The sequence below is a fragment of the Gorilla gorilla genome, chromosome X (genome assembly GCF_029281585.2).
Source record: "Gorilla gorilla gorilla isolate KB3781 chromosome X, NHGRI_mGorGor1-v2.1_pri, whole genome shotgun sequence".
Classification (NCBI taxonomy): Eukaryota; Metazoa; Chordata; class Mammalia; order Primates; family Hominidae; genus Gorilla; species Gorilla gorilla.
This window is the reverse complement of record NC_073247.2, coordinates 119,581,572-119,599,658: the sequence shown is the minus strand read 5'-3', so window position 1 is coordinate 119,599,658 and position 18,087 is coordinate 119,581,572.

Sequence of the window (18,087 nt, the reverse complement as noted above, 5' to 3'; positions counted from 1 at the left end):
GCAGTTAGAGTAAAATTCAAATTATTTAATGTGGTCTATAAGACCAGGCATTAGTTGGTCCTTGCCTTCGTCTCTGAACTCATCCTATTCCACTCTCACCCTTGCTCACTACAATCCAAACACTAGACTTCTAACATCCCTTGAATCATGTCATGATCCTGGCTACCCCAAGAACTTGACATGTTCTTTTCCTTCTGCTGGAGTGCTCTTCCTTCTAATCTTCTCATGGCTATGTAGTGCATTCTCTCAGGTTATATACATCGCCTTCTCAGAGAAGCCTTCCCTAACCACCCTATATAAAGTAACCCTTCTGCATTATTCTCTAATATAGCACTCCATTCCTTTCCTACAGATCACTTATCACTAGCTAAAATTATTGTATGTGTGCCCATGCACTTGTGCACATGCACACACACACATACTAAATATACATATCATGAGAGCAAGAACCTTGTCTGTCTCTATCACTGGTGTATCTCCAACACCTAAAACAGTACCTGGCTCATAGTAGGTGCTGATATTTGCTGGATGAACAGCAGTAAACAGAGGGAAAAGTATGGTTCAGAGATGACTTTCACAACCCTGACATAGACTTACACCAATCTTCAATCTGCAATAAAAATATCACACTCAGAGATGTCCTTTTGGCAGAACTAGTGCATTTACAGCAGGTTCATGCTGGGAGGCCAGACACATTACTCAGGGCCTCAACTGCCTATATGCCAGCAATTCTCAAACTTACTCAAGAAACACTAGAGTCCCTCAAGATATTAACTGGTGTTCTGAGGGAAAAAAAATGACTTGATCTAACATGTTTACGGAATGCTGCAGACTGAATCTTTCTCCTGGAGACTCACGATACACATTCGCATATTAAGGCTCCAAGGAGTCCTGTCAGAAATAAAAAGCATTTTAGGTTTGTTTAGCATTTCTCAAACATATTTGACCATGGAATATTTATGTTCTACTCACTTATTAATATCTCACAGGTCAGTAGTGTCTCTCAAACTATAGTTCTGGAAACACTGCCTAGATATGTAATATAAAGATGGAGATGTGTGTGTACGTATGTATGTGTGTGTGTGTGTTTGCATGTGTGCATGTGTGTGTGTCTATATTATGGATATTAATCAAAGTGAACTTAAGATTCGTGGCAATAAATTCCAACTCAAAGATGTCCATGAGATGAGATGGAGGGAATTCAAGTTTACAGCAAGGCAACAATTGGAGATAGTGCATTCAATTAATAACCTTTTAGGAGGATATTGGCTTACAGTTAGTTATCAGCATTGCTCTAAATTAGTTCAAATATTCTGGCCTGAATGAATTACCCCTAGGCCACTGAGAACCTGTACATAAGACTGATGAATCCCTGTCAGTGATTTCTGGGGAAATATGCAACTGGGAGAAGTATCAGTATCAGATCCCCAAAGACTACAAATGACCAGCTTTCAAAAGGGGAAAGGTGGATTCTACAAACTAAAGACCAGTGCAGTGGGCTTAATGTTGATATGAGACAAGATTCATACCACTCTTCCTCTTACCCATTCCAGGGCTTCTTTCTCTTCCTTGATCCCTCTGTGCTCATCCTTGCCTAAGGATTTTGTATTTGCTGTTCTCTTTACATAGACCAGGGATCAGCACACTTTTTCTGTAATAAGCCAATGGTAAATATTTTTGATTTTGTGGGCCATATGATCTCTGGCCCAACTACTTAGCTCTGCTGTTGAGTGCAAAAGCAGCCATAGACAATACATAAACAATGAAACTTTATTTTCAAAAACAGGCTGTGAACCAGATTTGGCTCAAGGGCCATAGCTGTTCCATCTGGAGTGTACTTTGCCAGGACCCTCACATGAATAATATTTTATGTTCAGAATTCAGCTCAAACATCATTTTCTCAGATTACGTCACCCAATCTAAAGTAATTACACATTTAGTTGCTTTCAAATATTCCAATTTTAATTATCTCCACTGCACGTCACTAACTGATATTTTCTTGTTTATTGACTTGTTTCCTCCCCGCACACAAACCAGAATAATAAGTAACATTTATTAAGCTCTTATTATGTACCTGGCATTGTTCTAAGCACTTTATATATATTAACTCTTTTCATCTTAATAATAACCTCCTGACAATAATCCTTAATCTCCCCATTTTATAGGTGAAGAAACAAAGGCTGAGAGATTAACTATTTTATTCACAACCACATATGTTAGCCAGTGGTGATTTCAGGATTTAGGTCCAGGCTCATAAGCATTGTGCTATACAACTCAATTATAAGCTCCACAAGAGCAGAGATTTTGTCTTGTTTACTGATGACCCTAGAACAGAGCCTAGAAGAATGTTTGACGTATAATAAGAGGTCAATAAATATTTGCCAATTTAATAAAAATTCTAAGACACTCAGATTACTAAAGGGAAACAGTATTTACTAAGAATGAGTCAGACTAACCTAATTTCCTTCTTTGATGAGGCTAATAGATAGAGGAAACAGGAAATGGGAATAGAATCGCATTTCTTTGGATTTTAGCAAAGCATTAAACAAGATCTTTCCTGAAACCTTTTTTTTTCAACTTTTATTTTAAGTTCTAGGGTACATGTGCAGGATGTGCAGGTTTGTTACATAGTTAAACATGTGCCATGGTGGTTTGCTGCACAGATCTACCCATCACCTAGGAATTAAGCCCAGCATCCATTAGCTATTCTTCCTGATGCTGTCCCTCCCCCAGCCCTCTACCCGACAGACCCCAGTGTGTGTTGTTCCCCCCACCACCATGTATTCTCATTGTTCCGCTCCCACTTATAAGTGAGAACACGTTGTGTTTGGTTTTCTGTTCCTGCATTAGTTTGCTGAGGATAATGGCTTCCAGCTCCATCCATGTCCCTGCAAAGTATATGATCTTGTTCATTTTAATGGCTGCATAGTATTCCATGGTGTCTATGTACCACATTTTCTTTATCCAGTGTGATGTTGATGGAAATTTGGGTTGATTCCATGCCTTTGCTATTGTTTTTCACTGCAATGAACATACATGTGCATGTATCTTTATAATAGAATGATTTATATTTCTCTGACTATACACCCAGTAATGGGATTTCTGGGTCATATGGTATTTCTGCTTCTAGATCTTTGAGGAATCACCACTCTGTCTACCACAGTGGTGGAACTAATTTACATTCCCACCAACAGTGCAAAAGCATTCCTTTTTTTTCTGCAACCTTGCAAGTATCTGTTGTTTCTTGACTTTTTAATAAGTGCCATTCTGATTGGCATGAGATGGTGTCTCACTGTGGTTTTGATTTGCATTTCTCAAACCCTTTTCTTACTAGAACTTTCTTTGTCATGTAATGCTGTTAAATTTATTGCCGTTAAATGTTTAATGCTTTCTTTATTGATTTCCATGACACCACACTTTCCTAGTTTCCTGAACACCTTACTGTTCTTACTTTGTCCTTTGTGTGATCCTCCTTCATCATCAGCCCCTAAAATGTGGATGCTCCCATTTTTACCCTCATCCTGATGACACCTCAATCTATAGCTCCAGGCCAGAAATTTACTCCAAGCCTAAAAAATCACACAGGGACCTCAAGTTTAACATGTCCAAAACCAAACTCATGATCTCTTCCTCAAATCTATTCCTTTTCTTATATTCCCAGTCTCTATTAATAGCATCACTCAGTCACCCCCACACTAGAAACCTGAAAGTCATGTTTGCCCCCTCACCTCTCTCACTCACCCCACATCTAAACACTGACCCAAACTAAAGGATTTTTACTTCTTAAATATTTCTCAGCTCCACACACCTACTAGCCATGACCAACTCTTCGCCAGTCTCTCTGCCTCTTGTTTTGACCCTATCCGATTCTCCACACAGCCATCAGAATTTTTAAATGAAAACGTGATCATGTAACACCTTATTGCCTACAAGATGGAGTCCAAGCTACATCAAGACCATATAAATCTCCTCAAACTTGCTAGCTACTATTGAAACTGCCTTTGCAAAAATTATAACAGTGTGAAAATTATGGTAGTGGAGGAGATCTGATCTGGCCAATCCCCGTCTTGCCTTTGACCTTCAAGCTGCCCTTAATTTTTTCTGGACTTGGGCCAAGCTAACATTGGGAAATATTTAGTTTATAGTTTAAATGATAAAAGCACTTCCCCAAAACTCAGCCAACCGCCTTTGTAAAGTTAATGAGAGACCAATAGTTTAGGAGGATAGAGGAGCCTGAATTCTGCTAAGGTGTAGACATAAACAATTACAAGTCATTATTTCAGATGTCACAAGATATACAACTTACCTACTTACTCCTGCAGATAACATCACAATTGTAGAACCTAAAATAGGTTTTTTGAGATATGTTTTCAGGTTTTTTGCAGATCTGACCACGGATGGCTCCACCTGGATCCCCCAACTGCTCTTGTGACCCCACAGAGGAGTGACTCAAGGTGCAAGAGGACCATTTCCCACCCCCATATGATTGCATCCCCAACCAACCAAGAGCAAGCACCCATAATCTAGCCACTCCCACCCCCTCCCCAAAACTACTTTTAAGAACTCCTAACCTCTAAGCTTTCGGTGAGGTTGATTTGAATAATAGCTCTGTCTTCCAGGTGGCATACCTGGCCGCTCATCAATTAAACTTTCTTCACTGTAATGCCATGGGCTCTGTGAATTGATTTTGTTTGTGCAGTGGGCAGGAAGAATCTGTCGGGTGGTTATACTAGCTCACTCCCAGCTAATATTTCCACAATTCCAAACAGCGTGCAACATTGCAATTCTCCATGTAGGTACTTCTCTGCCTTTGTTTATGCTGTGGCTTCTGCCTTGAGGCTCATCCCAACCCTTACCACTTACTCCCATTTTGCCTGGCTGACTTCTTTTCATCCTCTCAGATTGAGCCCAGGCACTATCTCCTCCAAGAAGGCTTCCCTTAACATGTCCCGTCCTGGGCTGGGTTAGGTGTCCATCTTCTATGCTTTCAAGGGATCCTTTTTTGAGGGGTTGGGGGGATGGGGTCTCACTCTGTCACCCAGCCTGAAGTGCAGTGGTGCAATCTAGCTCACTACAGCCTCAAACTCCCGGGCTCAGGAGATCCTCCCACCTCAGCCTCCTGAGTAGGTGGAACTACAGGCATGCACCACCATGCCCACCTAATTTTTTAAGTTATGATTTGTAGAGACAGGGTCTCATTATATTGCCCAGGCTGGTCTGGAACTCCCTGGCTCAACCGATTCTACACCTCAGACTCCCAAAGTACTGGGATTACAGGCATGAGCCACCATGCCCAGCCAAGACATTCTAAATTTGCCTTTATCACAGCACTTATTCTTCTGTATTTTTCTTGCCTGTTCACATGCCTGTATCCCTCATTAGACTATGAGTTCCTCAGAGCAGGAACTACAGCTTATCCACAGTTGTACCCACAGTGTTATGTACAGTGCCTGGCACATAGAGAGAATTCAATTAATGCTTAATGAGTCAGCTATTTTATGACCACCATACATTGCTGCTTCATTTAGTTGACTTATAACAACCTTAATTCTTTTTCACACAAGTAATTATTACATAGTGTGGTAAGTGCAATGATAGAGGTACAGCAAAAGAACAGAAAAGGGACACCTAACTTGGCCTGAGGTGAGTGGAATGGAAGGAAGAGGAGATACAGAAAATACACTAACTCAAACTTAGGCAGCAGTAATAGAAATAGAGTACACAAATCCAGAGAGGAAATAGTGTGGATCTATGCTGCATGGCCAAACTACACCTGAATAACAGGTAAGTTGGATTATTCAATAAATGGCAATCGTTTGGAAAAAATAAAGCTAAACCTCAGAAATGGTTGAAGGGGCTGGGTATAGTGGCTCAAATCTCTAATCCCAGCACTTTTGGAGGCCAAGATGCGAGGATTGCTTGAGCCCAGGAGTTTGTGAGCAGCCTTGGCAACATAGTGAGACCGAGGCTGCTCTACAAATAATAAAAAAGTAACTGGGCATGATGGCACATGCTTGTAGTCCCAGCTACTTGGGAGGCTGAGGTGGGAGAATCACTTGAGCCTGGGAGTTCAAGCCTGTACTGAACCATGATCGCACCACTGCACTCAGCTTGGGTGACAGAGTGAGACCCTGTCTCAAAAAAAAAAAAAAAAAAAAAAAAAGTTGAAGGAACAGGGAAGGTTTAGCCAGGATAAGGGAAGACTGTGAGGTATTTGATGGTTTTCTTCAAATATTTGAAGGGCTGTGTTATGAGTGGAATTGTGTGCCCCCTGCAAAATATGTTGATGTCCTAACCCCCAGAACCTCAGAATGTGACCTTATTTAACAATGGGATCTTTGCAGGTATAACTAGTTAATATGAGGTCATACTGGAATAGGGTGGTCCTTTATACCAATATGACTGGTGTCTTCATGAGAAGAGGGAAATTGGGACACAGAAATAGAGCGAAGACAGCCATGAAACGATGGAGACAGAAATTGGAATTACACTGCCACAGGTCAAGGAATGGGAGCCCCCCCACAAACTGGAAGAGGTAGGGAAAGATTCTCCTTTAGAGCATTCAGAGGGAACATAGTCCTGCCGACACCTTGATTTCAGACTTCCTTGATTTCAGACTTCCAGCCCAGCCTCCAGAACTGTGAGATAATTAATTTCTGTTGTTTTAAGCCATCAAGTTTGTAGTACTTTGTTATGGCAGTCACAGGAAACTAATACGCGCTGTCTTGGAGTGGAGGGAGCAGATTTGTTCTGTGTGACACCCAATGGATGGGAGACATAGGGAGACAAAAATATTTCTTTATGTTGAATGAAAACCTCATAGTCATGCTATCTAAAGATTAAAATGAGCTGCCATGGGAGCTAGCAAGCTCCGTCTCACTAGAGGTCAATGTATAGGCTAGAAGTTTCTTTGGCAAGGGTTGCAATGATAATATGATCAGTAATAATACAGATACCATCTTTATCCTGATTCAAAAATCCCTAATTGTCATAAACATTTTTCAAGATGACCTTGAAAAGATGTTTATGACAATTAGGGAATTTTATGTTTTTATTTATTTATTTATTTATTTATTTATTTATTTATTTATTTATTTATTTATTTTTTGAGACGGAGTCTCACTCTGTCGCCCAGACTGGAGTGCAGTGGCGCGACCGGCTCACTGCAAGCTCCGCCTCCCGGGTTCCAGCCATTCTCTTGCCTCAGGCTTCTTAGTAGCTGGGACTACAGGCGCCTGCCACCACGCCCGGCTAATTTTTTGTATTTTTAGTACAGACGGGTTTCACGGTGTTAGCCAGGATGGTCTCCATCTCCTGACCTCATGATCCACTCGCCTCGGCCTCCCAAAGTGCTGAGATTACAGGCGTGAGCCACCGCGCCCGGCGACAATTGGGAATTTTTGAATGCTGATTGGATATTTGATTATATTAAGGATTTTATGTTCATTTTTAGGTGAAAATAATAGTAAAATGGTTATAATGAGAGAGAAGGAGGGAGAGTGAGAAAAAAGGGGGAGGGGCGTCATCTTTTAAAGATATACACTGAAGTTTTCATGGAGGAAATTATATGGATGTCTAGTATTTGCTTTAAAATAATTCAGGGGATGCCAGGCACTGTGGCTTACATCTGTAATCTCAGCGCTTTGGGAGGCCAAGGTGGGCAGATTGAGGCAGATGTATTCTTTAAAAGGCATTCAGTGTTTGCCTTCCTCACATGATACTTTTAGATAGAAATATTTAATTCGTCATTACAATGATATTTTCCTCCAAAACCTTGGAGAAAAATTCAAATGTGTCAGGAGTATGGGCCACATTGTAACTGTGGCTTTTTGTGTCTGCCAGCACATTGCCACATACTCTGGGGGGCTCAGGCCCCAGGTGGAGGAGCACAGGGAGTCCCATAACAATGGGCAGATGGTAGAGGATGAGGGGACCACCTGGGAGCACATGCATATTTTGAAGGCTGCTTATTGGACATAACGCTCAACCCACAAATTTCCATCTACATATACTGCTTCATCCCTAGCTCCCTCCGAGAGGCATGTGGGTGCAAGGGCAGACCAGCGATGATAGGTTAGGGGACAGGTGGGCTTGCACTCACACTCCAATGTTATAGGCCACCTGTTACACACGGGTTGCCAGGACCCTGAGCAGCAATTACAGGGTCATCTTCTGATGAGTGTGGCTGCATCCATGCCTCTGTTTTCAGGGGAAGTGATTCATACGTAGGGTTGAAACCAGGCTTGGTGGCTCATGCCTGTAATCCCAGCACTTTGGGAGGCCAAAGTCGGCAGACCACTTAAGCTCAGTAGTTCAAGACCAGCCTGGGCAACATGGTGAAACCCGGTCTCTACTAAAAATACAAAAAATTAGCTGGGTGTGGTGGTTAGCACCTGTAGTCCCAGCTACTTTGGAGCCTGAGGTGGGAGGATTGCTTGAGCCCGAGTGGTTGTAGTGAGCTGAGATCGCACCACTGCACTCCAGTACCTGGGCGGCAGAGTGACAACTGTCTCAAAAAAAAAAAAAAAAAATACCTGCTACCATGTACTGAGCACCTGTGATGTGCTAGGAACCATACTAAGTGCTTTTAAAGCATTATCTCATTTAATTTAATCATAGCACATAAAAAGGACCTCAATAAAAAGAGACATACTCCTGTATTAAAAGACACAGTATTGTAAAGATATTTCTTACAAACTAGTCTGCATAATTAAGATGAAGAGAGAGTCCACTTTGTTTGAATTGCTGTAATTTTCAAAAGAATATATGTATGCCAATTTGTATACTTTAAAACAATCTCCAGGACAGCTCAATGAGGCACTATTATATCACTTTTAGAAATGGGGAAACCAGCTGGGCATGGTGGCTGCTGCCTGTAATCCCAGCATTTTGGGAGGCTGAGGCGAGAGGATTGCTTGAGTCCAGGAATTGGAGACTAGCCTGGGCAACATATGGAGACACTGTCTCTATAAAAAATTTTAAAAAGTTACAAAACAAAACAACAAAAGAAATGGGGAAACTGAAGATGAGACAAATGAAGTAAAGGCTGAACATCTAATTGGAGGCAGTAGGATTTAAACCCAGTTTTCTCTGACTCCACTGTTGCGTGCTTTTAATGCCTTTACTATTCAAAATGTGACCCAAGGACCACCAGCATCCTATTACAGGATAGTTTCCCAGAAATGCAGAATATCAGGCCCTTATTCAGACCTACTAAATGAAATTCCACATTAAAGTTTCAGAACAATACAGTTGTCCCACAAGTATCATGGAGGATTGGTTCCAGGACCTCCTGCAGGTACCAAAATCTGTGCATGTTCAAGTGTTTGATATAAAATGGTGCAGTATTTGTATATAACCTACATGCATCCTCCTGTATACTTTGAATCATCTCTAGATTACTTATAATAACTAATACAATGTAAATGCTATGTAAATCATTGTTACACTACATTGTTTAGGGAATAATGACAAGAAAAGTCTGTACATGTTCAGCACAGACACAATTTTTTTCAAATATATTTTTTAATAGAGATGGGGCGTCTCACTATGTTGCCCAGGCTGGTCTTGAACTCCTGGGCTCAAGTTATCCTCCCACCTCAGCCTCCTAAAGTGCTGGGATTACAGGCATGAGCCACCATACCCAGCCCTCAAATATTTTTGATCTGTGGTTGGTTGAATCCACTGATGTGGAACCTATGGCTATAGAAGGCTGAGTGTACTGCTATATAGGGTACATAAGCCCTGGAAGGATGGCTGGACCGGCTGGAGGTTTCTAAAAATCAATTGTTCATTTGGATTTATCAAGGGAAATTTAGAAATACTGGTCTCAAGTTGCATAGTATTTTATCTCTGCGATGGGGCCTGAGAATCTATATATTTACAGGCTTCTTCTGATGAACTATCAGGTTGGGAAACACTAAAAAATGAGACCAATAAAGGTCGTGTTCAACCCTTAGAGTCCCTAATTTCTGACACATTTTCAGGAGAAGATGAATAACTCAGTTATGTGTGACTATGAATAAATACTTACCTGTTCGCTGAAGATAATAGTTTAGAAGTGACTTTAAGTTTCTTTCTAAGGAAATAAAAGTTTCAAGGAGTGAAAATGGAGTGCAGATGGACAGAATCAGAGGATTAGGAAATATAGTATACCAAAAATATGACAATTAATATATGAATCTTTTATTTCAAAGAATTGTTAATGTATGCATATGTAATAAAACAAGATATAAACTTGTGACTCCAAAGCAATTTGATTGGTTCTCCTGGATGCCTTACATAAATCAAACTCATTACTCTGGAGTTTAATTGTTCAATATTTATTGGGTCCCTATTCTCAAGGAGCCCACATTCTAGTAGAGAAAAGATAAGTAAACAGACAATTGCAATAAAATGTGATGAAATACTGAGATATCAATACAAGCTGCTACAGTTCGTGTAGGATGGTATCATAATACACCACGGAAATAGCAGGAGGGTAGTCAGGGAAAGATGAGTCCTGAAAGTAGAGTAGCGGTTATCCAAGGGAAGAAGGGCATTTCAGAAAGATAGCACAGCATGCACAACAGCACAAAGGCCAAAGAGAATGTAATAACTTCTGATAATATTGTACGAACATAGGTTGAGTGTGGAGTGGAATGAAGAGAAAAGGTAGATGAAGTAGTCAGAGGATAGATCACAAACGTTCTTTATGCTATTCCAAAAAGTATGGACATTATCCAGTAACTATGGATAGAATTATGAAATTCCAAGGAGTATGAACATTATCCAGAATCTTTGAATGGTTTTAAATAAGAGAATGGCACGATATAATTTTTATTTTTAAAAAATTGCTCAGCTGTGGGAAGGGTGGATTTGAAGGGAATGAGAATGAAGCAGGAAAGCTGCTGAGAAACAATTGCACTATGTTAAGCAAGAGATAAAAAGGAGAACATATATTTAAAAGAAATGGCCGGGCGCGGTGGCTCACGCCTATAATCCCAGCACTTTGGGAGGCCGAGGCGGGCGGTTCACCACGTCAGGAGATCGTAGCCATCCTGGCTAACATGGTGAAACCCCATCTCTACTAAAAATACAAAAAGAAATTAGCTGGGCGTGGTGGCGGGCGCCTGTAGTCCCAGCTACTCGGGAGACTGAGGCAGGAGAATGGCGTGAACCAGGGAGGCGGAGCTTGCAGTGAGCCGAGATCGCGCCACTGTACTCCAGCCTGGGCGACAGAGCGAGACTCTGTCTCAGATAAATAAATAAATAAATAAATAAATAAATAAATAAATAAATAAATAAATAAATGAAATTTTAAAAGTTGAATATAATTTTGTGACATAATAAGTGAGGGAAGCCAGGCACGGTGGCTCACGCCTGTAATGCCAGCACTTTGGGAGGCTGAGGTGGGCAGATCACTTGAGGCCAGGAGTTCGAGACAGGCCTGGCCAACATGGCAAAAACCCTGTCTCTACTAAAAATACAAGAATTAGCCAGGCATGGTGGCACATGCTTGTAATCCCAGCTACTTGGGAGGCTGAGGCACAAGAATCGCTTGAACCCAGGAGGCGGAAGTTGCAGTGAGCGGAAATCATGCCACTGCCCTCCAGCCTGGGCGATAGAGTGAGACTCTGAAAATAAATAAATAAATAAATAAATAAATAAATAAATAAATAAAGTAAGTGAGAAGTGAAGAGTCAGTTTTCTGATTGGGTACTGGAGGTGGTGCCACTAACTGGGATAGGGAATGCAGACAGAGGAGCAGACTTTCAGAAGAAATGGGGATAAGAAAAAATAAAAATAAAATAAATAGAATTTTAAAAAGAAATGGGTTGGGGAAGGATAATGAGATCAGTTTTGGATATGTCGCATTTGAGTAGTCTATGGAACAACTAAGTAGAATTGTTGAGAAGACAAATGGATACTTGAATGAGTTGCTCAGAAGAGAGATAAGAACTAAAGACATAGATGTGGATGTCATGAGCATGCGCACTGGAATTACGAGAGCAGATAAATTCACCTAAGAAGAGACTGCAGCCAGGTGCAGTGGCTCAGGCCTGTAATCCCAGCATTTAGGGAGGCAGAGGTGGGAGGATAGCTTAAGCCCAGGAGTTCAAGACCTGCTGGGGCACCATAACAATACCCCATAGAAGTGTATATGATGTGTTGTGGGTAACGGGAGTCAGGTTTCTCACTGTTGGTGATGAGAGTGAGTGTCTGTTCATGTCCTTTGATCATTTTTAAATGGAGTGACTTGGTTTTTGCTTGTTGAATTTTTTTTTGTTTTTTGAGACAGGGTCTCGCTCTGTCGCCCAGGCTGGAGTGCAGTGGCATAATCATGGCTCACTGCAGCTTCAGCCTCCCAGGCTCAAGTGATCCTCTCACCTCAGCCTTCTGAGTAACTGGGAATACAGGTGCGTGCCACCACGCCCGGCTAATTTTTTGCATTTCTTGTAGAGACGGGTTTTCACCATGTTGTTCAGACTGGTCTCAAACTTCTGGGCTCTCGAATGCCTGTCTCAGCCTCCCAAAGTGCTGGGATTACAGGCGGGAGCCACTGCTCTGGGCATGTTGAATTGTTTAACTGGTTTATATAATAGACTCTTGTTATTAGACCTTTGTTGGATGCCTAGTTTGCAAATATTTTCTCCCATTCAGTAGATTGCCTGTTTACTTAACCATTCTGAATCCATGTTTCATCTTTGCAAATACACACTCAACTCCCTTGCCCACTTCTCCATTTTACTCTACTGGCAAAGCTCCAACCCTACATGAAATTTGTAATTTGTCTTTTTGGAGCCTGCACCCAAACTGCTGAATAGTGCAGGAGAATATCACACAACTGAGCTGATTGGTTTCACTTTAAGTTAGATCCATGAGAATGGATCTTAAAGTGTCCCTTACAGTCCATTAAACACAAAGCTCAAGAGTTCCTCCATTGTGCTCTGAATCCCATCCCTCTTTTTCTCCTCAAGGAATCTGTTCCTTCAGTTATCTTCTTTCTCTTCTGCAATAGCAATCTCTCCCTCTCCTTTGGATCATTTCCATCAGAGTTCAAGCAAGCTCTAGTACTGCTAATCTTAAAAAATAAACAGTCTCCCTTGACCAAGATAAATCTACCTCCAACTTCTATCCCATTTATTTGTTCCTCTATATTACCAACTTCTCATATATAAAGTTGTCAACATATGTTGTCTCCACTTCCTGCTGTCCCATTAAATCCTCAATCCATTTCAGTCAGACCTTCACCCCCTACCATTTCAGCAAAACAGTTATTGTCACCAATGACCTACATGTTGCCAAATTGAATGGGCACTTATCTGTCCTCATTTTACTCACACTCTCAGCAGTGTTCAGCACTGTTGACCATTCCTTTCATTTTGAAATACACTTTCCTTTTGCCTTTCTTGACACCATAATGTTTTGGTTTTCCTCCTAACTTCTTAGCCACTCCTCACTCTCCTTTGCTACCTGTTCTTCCTTTACCTTATGTTTAAATATTAGTATTCTTCAGTGATTTGCCCCATACCCTCCTCTTTTCATTCTACATTCTTTCATTGGGTGATCACTTCCATTCTCAAAAATGTAATGCATTTATTTATTTATTTATTTATTTATTTATTTATTTATTTATTTTTGTGACAGGATCTTACTCTATCTCTCAGGCTGGAGTGCAGTGGTACCATCCCAGCTCCCTGCAACCTCTGCCCCCTGGGCTCAAGAGATTCTCCCACCCCAGCCTCCCGAGTAGCTAAGACTACAGGCACATGCCACCACATCCAGCTAGTTTTTGTATTTTTTTGTAGAGATGGGGTCCCACCATGTTGTCCAGGCTGGTCTCGAACTCCTGGGCTCAAGCTATTTGCCCGCCTCAGCCTCCCATAGTGCTAGGATTACAAACCTGAGCCATCATGCCCAGCCCATTCTCATGGATTTAAATGCCATTTTTGCCACTCTAAAAGGAAGCCTCGGCACGGTGGCTCACACCTGTAATACCACCACTTTGGGAGGCCAAGGCGGGTGGATCACTTGAGGTCAAGAGTTTGAGGCCACCCTGGTCAACATGGTGAAACCGCCTCTCTACTAAAATAAAAATTAGGCTGGTGTGGTGGCAGGCACCTGTAGTCCCAGCTACCGGGGAGGCTAAGGCAGGTGAATCACTTGAACCCGGGAGGCAGAGATTGCATTGAGCCAAGATTGCATCACTGCATACTCCAGCCTGAGTGACAGAGTGAGACTCCATCTCAAAAAAAAAAAAAGAAAAGGGAAGCCTTATACTCATTAGTGGTCACTCTCTCCCCCATCCCCACCCCTGGCTCCTGGCAGCTATTAACCTGCTTTCTGTCTACAGATTTACCTACTCTGGAAATTTCATATAAGTGGAATCATACAATCTGTGGTCCTTTTTGACTTCTTTCATTTAAGGTAATATTTTAAAAGTTTATCCATTTTGTGGCATGTATCAATATTTCATTCCTTTTTATGACTGAATAGTATTCTATTGCATTGATATACCACATTTATTTATCCATTAATCAGTAGACGGGCATTTGGGCTGTTTCCACTTTTTGGCTATTATGGATAATGGTACTATGAACATTCGTGTACAAGTTTTCGTGTGGCCATGGAATACTACACAGCCTTTAAAAAAGTGAAATCATGTCCTTTGCAGCAACATGGATGCAGCTAGAGAACATTACCCTAATATAACTCATGCAAAAAACAGAAAAACAAACATCACATGTTCTCACTTATAAGTTGGAGCTAAACATTTGGTACTCACAGACATGAAGATGGCAAAAATAGACACTGGTGACTTCTCAATGGGGGGAAGAGTTGAAAAACTCTTAGAAACTATGCTCAGTACCTGGGTGACAGGACCAGTTATACCCCAAACCCCAGCATCATGTAATACACCCAAGTAACAAACCTGTACATGTAACCCCCAAATCTAAAATAAAAGTTGATGTTATAAAAATAAAAATGAAATAAAAAATTTTTGTGTGGACATGTTTTTTTTTTCATTTCTCTTGAGTATGTAACTAGGAGTAGAATTGCTGGGTCATATGGTCCTCCATGTTTAACATTTCAAGAAACTGCCAGGCTGTTTTCAAAATGGCTGCATCACTTTACATTCCCATCAGCAGTATATGAGAGTTCCAATTTCTCTACATTCTCATCGACACTTATTATTATCTGACTTTTTAGTTACATTTATCATGTGGGTGTGAACTAGTATCTCATTGTGATTTTGATTTGCATTTCCCTGATGGTTAATGATGTTGAAGATCTTTTTACATGCTTATTGGCTATGTGTATCTCTTTTTTAAAGAAATGTCTATTCAGACCCTTTGCACATTTTAAAATTGGGTTATTTGTCTTTATTGTTGAGTTGTAAGAGTTCTTTACATATTCTAGATACAAGCCTCTTATCACACGTATGATTTGCAAACTGTTTCTCCCATTCTGTGGGCTGTCTTTCTACTTTTTTTTTTTTTCTGAGATTGAGTCTTGTTCTGTCACCCAGGCTGGAGTGCAGTGCCATGATCTCAGCTCACTACAAACTCTGCCTCCCAAGTTCAAGCCATCCTCCCACCTCAGCTCCTGAGTAGCTGGGACTACAGGCATGTGCCACCATGCCCTGCTAATTTTTGTATTTTTGTAGAGACAGGGTTTTGCCATGTTGCCCAGGCTGGTCTTGAATTCGTGAGTTCAAGTGGTCCACCCACCTTGGCCTCCCAAAGTGCTGGGATTACAGGCATGAGTCACTGGACCTGGCCCAAGGTCTTGAAAATGTATATCTATGTTTTCTTCCAAGAATTTTATTGTATTAGCTCTTACATTTAGCTCATTGAACCATTTTGGGTTAATTTTAGTATATGGTGTGAGGTATAGACCCAAATTTATTCTTTTGCACATGTGTGTCCATTGTCCACCATGTGTATACCCAGTTGTGCACCATTTGCTTAAAAGGCTCTTCTTTCTCCCATTTAATCGTCGTTAACACTGTTATCAAAAATCAATTGACTGTAAATATGACAGTTACCTCTGGACTGTCAATTCTATCCCATCGATCTACATGTCTATTCTTTTGCCAGTACCATGCTGTCTTATGTATTGTAGCTTTGTAGTAAGTTTTGAAATCAGGAAGTGTGAGTCCTCCAACTTTGTTCTTCTCTTTCAAGATTGTTTTGGCTATGCTGACTATTGCATTTCCATATGAATTTTAGGATCCGCTTGTCAAATTTTTTTGTTTTTTTCCTAGTAGTTTGAAAAAACACTTAAGAGCTTATCGATTTCTACAAAAAAAGCCAGCTGAAATTTTTGATAGGAATTGCACTGAATCTATAGATTAATTTGTGGGTTATTGCCCTCTTAACAATATTAAGTCTTCCAATCCATGAATATGGAATATCTTTCCATTTATTTAGGTCTTCTTTAATTACTTTTGACAATGTTTTGTAGTTTTCAGAGTATATGTTTGGCACTTCTTTTGTTAAACCTGTTTTTAAGTACTTTGTTCTTTTTGATGATATTGTAAATGAAATTGATTTCTTAATTTGATTTTGGATTTATTGCTAGTGTATAGAAATACAGTTGATTTTTGTATATTAATCTTGTGTGCTACAACATTGCTGAACTATTAGCTCTAATAGACCTTTTTGTGGATGCCTTAGGATTTTCTATGTACAAGATCATGCCACCTGTAAATAAAGATAATTTTGCTTATTTTTTCCAATATAGGTGCCTTTTATTTCATTTTCTTGCCTAATTGTCCTAACTAGAACCTTCAGTACAATGTTGAATAGAAATGTCTTGTTCCTGATCCTAGGAAATCTATCAGTCTTTCGCAATTGATGGTATTAGCTGTGGGGTTTTCAGATGCCCTTTATCAGGGTGAGGAAGTTCTGTTCTATTCCTAGTTTGTTGAGTGTTTTTATCATGAAAAGGGTATTGAATTTTTTCAAATAATTTTTCTGGGTCTTTTGAGATGACTGTGTGGTTTTTATCCTTCATTCTATTGATGCACTCAGCACGATTTTGAAGAACATATTATAAGAACTACTGGAGGAGTCTTCTAGCCACACAGTAGGAAAGTCCCTTTACTTAACCAAAAATATGTTTCACAAGACATTGTTAAAAGCTTTTTCTGAGCCTAGGAAAACAATTGCTCTTCGGGAGCAATCCAGGTGGACAGCCACTAGAAGGAGTGGTTGAAAGATACTCCAATATACCCCTCAAGAAACACCCTGTGATAACAACAAATTTTAATTGTATGACTTTGCAAATCCTTTTTTTTATTTTGGGAAAGTTGCAGAGGAGAGATACTCAAACATTAGTAAACTCCATTGCTATATGCAGAATAAGCTAAATTGGCCAGAAATACATGTTGGATGTTCTTCCTTCCCCATTAGATTGTGGAGTCTGAGTGATTCTGGATGTCAAGGCAGAAAGGAGAGCACAGTTAAGAAGTTTGCTTGAAGGAGACAAAGCTCAAATGTGATATAGTCAGTGGGATAATTCCCTGAGAAAAAGGAAACTCAAAGAGAGGTTTGCACCTATGGCATGAGTGAAGGAAAGGGAAAGAGACAATATAGTACCCTGATTAAGGGCACCAGCTTTGACACAGACTCCTTTGGTTTGAATCCCAACTCTGCCACTTCCTAGTTAGTGACTTTGAGCGAATTACTTTACTTCTTCAATCGTCAGTTTCCTCACCTATATAATCGGCACAGAGTGGTTAAGAATAAGATATTGGGTTTTAAAACCTCTGGCAAAATGCCTAGCACATAATAGTCACTCCGTAAAAATGGGCATTCCAGTTCCCCCCTGATTCAGAAAACAAACAAAAATAAAAACAAAAAAAGTTACTGATCAGAGAGAATGAATTCAAGTCATAGGGTAAAGGATTCAGGAGCAAGACATTTATTTTTTCAAACTTTCCAGACAAAAGGTCATGAACCCTGGAGATACATGCTTGGTTTCATGAGGTATCAATTTAATTAATTTCTTTGTACAAGGATTAAACTAAAGGGAAAGTGTGTAAGTCTTGGTATCAGAGTGCTTTTTTAAAATTTAATTTAATTTAATTTTAAGTTCCAG